This window comes from Macrobrachium nipponense, chromosome 12 (genome assembly GCF_015104395.2).
Source record: "Macrobrachium nipponense isolate FS-2020 chromosome 12, ASM1510439v2, whole genome shotgun sequence".
In the NCBI taxonomy this organism is placed as follows: Eukaryota; Metazoa; Arthropoda; class Malacostraca; order Decapoda; family Palaemonidae; genus Macrobrachium; species Macrobrachium nipponense.
Window position 1 is genome coordinate 4,513,715 of NC_087205.1, and position 4,781 is coordinate 4,518,495.

General features: G+C 36.5%; 1 long non-coding RNA gene across 2 annotated transcripts; it reads left to right on the plus strand.

Moving 5' to 3' along the window:
* The first annotated feature begins 1,553 nt into the window (after positions 1-1,553).
* LOC135224924 (uncharacterized) lies at positions 1,554-3,655 on the plus strand. 2 transcript variants are annotated; one of them, XR_010316824.1, is made up of 3 exons: positions 1,554-1,640; positions 1,743-1,813; positions 2,256-3,655. It is a non-coding gene; the product is annotated as an uncharacterized LOC135224924 (long non-coding RNA). The 2 variants fall into 2 exon arrangements; XR_010316825.1 differs by having other exon boundaries at positions 1,566-1,644.
* The last annotated feature ends 1,126 nt before the right edge of the window (positions 3,656-4,781 follow it).

Genomic DNA, 4,781 nt, shown 5'->3' on the forward strand with positions numbered 1-4,781 from the left:
GATGCCTTTGGGGTTAATGAACGCTCGGTTTTGTTTTGGTGCGCCCCGATAATTAGTTTTTCTGTGTACAAGTAGCTCTCTAAACATTTAGTTTTAATAATAATAAAAGTATGAGGTGTAAGAAACTGAAATAGACATTATTATTATAATACCATTATTATTAAATGGACAACCAGAAACAAATCTAAAAGGCAGTGACAAAGCAGGTTTCCAAATAATGTCAAGTTCAAATGTGAAAAGGAAAAGCAGAATAATAACGAGGGTTTGAATGATATCTTTGTGCTTTGTATAAGGCGACAAACAGTTTTTAAATGCCGAGTCAATTTGAGCTTGGCAATGAATATATATTTTTTGTGACATTTTGGTACAACTTTTTTTTTTTTTTTTTTTTTTTTTTTTTTTTTTTTTAATGAAATAACGTTGAGTTTGGTAAGTACCACGATGAATGCCAGGCAGTGTAACACGTTCGCTATATGGCTGGTCTATTGATCTGTTGACTTGAGGAACATTGTGTCAGGTCGATATCTGGATGGATAAACATCAGTAAATGACCTAGACCTAGTCGTCACAATGGTTCCCGTGGGCCGTGACTCATTTGGCAGCAACAGACCAGCAGTGTACTGAAGGGAAATTGTCTCGTTTTCAGTGCCAGGTCCGAAGGAAATACTGAAAAGACTAAGATGCGTTTAATGTGTTTCTAAGTTTAGCCTGAAAACTGGACATCACTGTTTCAATTTGTCCCAGTGTTGGTTACTTACTCGAGAATATGCTGTTCTCATGCATAAACAGGATGGTGGTTTGACAAAGTGTCCTCATTAACTTAACACTATCACGTATCACTAAACCTCAAAAGCTTGTTAATAAGAATAGGTTCCAAAAAACTCAACTTGTGGTAATTGAGTTAAATTTTAAATTTAAATGAGCCAAAATATCTTACAGACAGGCCCAGTAAAATGTTAACTGTATTAATTGACATACCGACAATTCTTTCAACAGTTTTTTTTAGCTGTTCTTTTCTATAAAAAAATTATCAACTTTCCCAAAGTGCCTTATGTTTATCAACTCTGTCTTGAGAACTGATATACTCAAGTTGGTCACAAGCTCCGATAAACGAGGATGGTTGAAGGACTTAACAAACGACTGTTACCGAAACTTATGGAGTTTATAGAGGTCTGTTGCATGAGTGAGTGAGGAAGTTGATCATTACTTGAAATGAAAATGATCCAATTTTTTCTACGATTCGTGACCTGAAACGTGTTAATAGTCACAACTAAATTGTGAATGATTACCGTTCAAAATGATAACTGCATTGGGGAAATATACGATTTTTACATTTTTTTTATGATGCAGTAGGAAATGTCTTATATAGCAGCCGAGGTATAATTCGTAGCATAATTAGAGAACTTCATATTTTTTATAATGATGAGTCGTAAGAAATATATTTCTGGTCTAGAGGAAAGAAAACGGAGATGTTATAGGTACTGCCTTCATCGTCCTTGCTTCGGAACTTCTCGCCTTTCTTCGGTTTGTTGGGAGCAACAGTCAGTCAAACGGTTTTGAATTCGCGGGAAACGCGCGGTTGAGTCCTGGTGTTGTTGCTCCCGCCATATGTTGCAGTTTCGCGAGACTGGTGCGTCCACGTAGGTAATTTTAGCTTTAGTTTTTTGTGGTGATTTTTGGATTTTATGAAGACCATTGAATTAATCAATACACTCGCTTTATCTCATTTTTTTTCTTTTCAGAATCTGTGTGGGGAGGCAGCTGCGTCTTCAAGACTAAAAATGGAGTTGGGTAGTGTATGCCTATATTGATGGTAAGTGTATTTCGATTTAATCATCGTCTAGAAAATCTCTTTGCCAGCTAATCCTCCCCCATCGCCCCTGGTGTGGGGAGGATGCCCTTCTGACATACGGTACAATATGCCGTATGCCAGAAGGGGGCTTGCATTTTCCTTAATCAAAACTAATTTGAATAAGTCTCATTTTCTTTTAGAAATAGTTCATGGTTTAAAAATATCTCTTAATGACTTATCTTATTCGAATTTAATTTTGTTAATGTTTAATTTGAACAGTAAATTTTTGGTTCCGTGGTGTTAAATATAGTTTTTTTTAATATATATTAGTTTAATCATAGTTTTGAATGCTTAATTTTGAGCTTCAAAGTTATGCTAGAGTAGTAGGTAGTCCGTTAGCAAAACCAATATGTAGGATCGAAATATTGTATGGAACATAGTTTAATTCCTCTATAATTTGCAGGTCCAGTGGCAATCAGCTTGTCAGGTACAAGAACTTTAGGACGAAGTTAAATTGCAGGTTCGTTGGAGATCAACTTCTCAAGTAAAAACTTTGGAACGTAGACAAGAGTCTAATATTTGCTCCGGCAAATACTGTCTCCAAACTTGACGGGTGATCGGGTGCTGTATTGATGTATGCCTATGGACAAAAACCATTGTAGTAGTGTCCGTGACTATATTCTTTAATTATATACATTATTTTTTCAAATTTTTTATACCCAAAATGTTTGGCAACTTTGCCCTTAACACGAGGTACAAGGGTAACAAACTGATCGAAAATAAATGTTCCCTCTGTCTCGTAATGCTTACGGAAACGTTGCACCGTAATTAGATAACCTGTTGGCTAGCAAAAATGGCTACGTATGTAAAGTATGGTTTATTTAAATCGATATAGTGTTAGATACAAAATCTTGTAGGTAAAGCTAATGTGGAGGCTTATCGTTGGTCTGGAGTAAATTTGACATTTGTTGTCCGGTAAAAAAAATCTTGAGCTTTGGTTCTTGCATAAGCTCGCAAAGGATTAAATCCATATTCCGGTTAATGAAGAGTTACTCCATCTATGCCTAATAGTGCTTTAGGTCACGTGGTTATGGTCCATATTTCCATTACATACCGGAATAAGCACTATCAAGGAACTTGCATGCATTAATTATCAGTCTTTGGTAGTTGTTAAACTTTACTTTGAGCAATTTTGGAAGTCGAAATGGATCTATTCATGGAGAAGAATGTTAGTTACTATGTTAGTTCTTTTTTTTTTTTGGGTGGGGGTTGGGTGAGTACTGGTTGAAATTAAGGGTAATTTTGGCGTCTTCTTTTCGGCCATTCAAAATAAATTTGTAATCACGTCGACTTGGGTAATTTAAGGCATTTTATTTCTCTAGAAGTCTTGAATGAATCTTTTTACCATAGAGCAAACAAGTGATTAATGTTGTAATTGAGTCAACATGATGGCTTTCCTACTGTGATGAAACTTTACTCGGCAAACGCGTTGGCTTGAAGATATTACATATTATGAAATGCTAAACTACTAATTGATAGCATTTTCATGGGTGAAATAAAGCCACTGAGTAGGAGTGCGTGAAAGTCGGAAATTTGCAGAGTAGTGTAAAGAAGGCTACGGCAGAAACACAGGCTAATGTAATGTCAGCGAAATGATGTACGGGAACAATATTCTGTGGCAAAGACACTGCCTGCTGTAGTTTATAGAACGGGTTGTCAGTGGTTGGATTTGTAAATTGTTTAAAGAGACTGAAAGCAAATTAAGGGTACTGTAGGTGGAGAAATATGTGGTAGGACTAATTATCGAACAACGCTTCAGCGGAGGGTTTCTTATGTGGCGAGTGTTTCTACACAGGGATGCAATTGTATTAATTTACTTTTGACATTTCTTTGGTCAGCTGTGTAACTAATCTGTAAGACTAACGGTTTCTTTTGAAGTTGACCGTTAAATGTACTGATTCACGTTAACTTATTCATTTGCTGTAGTGTGAAAGCTAACGAAACGTTCGAATTTCCCTTTAGTATCATTATGGTTATTTCAGCGCTAATTTCAGTTATTTAGAAGTAACTGTGATCCAATGGAAGTGAATCCAAAGATACTGAAAGCGCCCTCCACACTTATTTTCATGTGCAACATTAGACATGGCAATTAAAACTGTGACAATGGGAAGTGGGATGGAGCTGATGGTGTCGTAACTGAGTGACACACCATAAAGTTTCAGGGTAACAACACCTCAGTTTAACGAAACAGTTTATTTTTCAGCTACACTTATCGTTTTTATGCTACCATGTTATTTGAAATGAAACTTTTAAATCTTGAATGTTCCGCGTAATGTGCAGGTTAGTTTAGGCTAGGAACAACATGGATGTCTTGTTAGCTGTAAGATTCAAAAGTTCTTAATGAATTGTGAGGGATAACCTTTTATATGTGCTGTATTGATGAGAAAGGTGATAGAAGTGACGATAAGAATTACGTATAATGGTATGTATATGTGTACTTTGTACATTAGGGTTGGTTTATAGGTTTTTGAAAAAGATAGATTAACAGGGGAATTGCACTGGATTTAAGGAAGGATCTCCGTAGTGGGTGAGTGCCGTCATTGCACTTCAAGTGGCGGACTGTAAACATTAATTAGGTTATTTGCAGCGTCCCTTAGGCCCCAATCAGCAACCCCTTGCATTCTTTTTACTTTACCTCCATTCATATTCTCTTCCATCTTACTTTCCATCCTCTCCCAACAATTGATTCAAAGTGCAACTGCGTGGTTAGGTTATCTCTTTCAAACCTTTTTACTGTTGATTTCTGTTTCAGCGCTGAATAACCTCGAAGGTCCCAGCGCTTGTCCTTTTGCCTAAATTCTATATTCTGTTATATTCTATTAAGGAAGGGAGATGTGGGTCTCAGGAAGAGCGATAGAAATATGCATACATGTAACGTTGAATGTTATATCAATGGAATGAAAGATGGACATGAGCTCTAAGGCCCCGT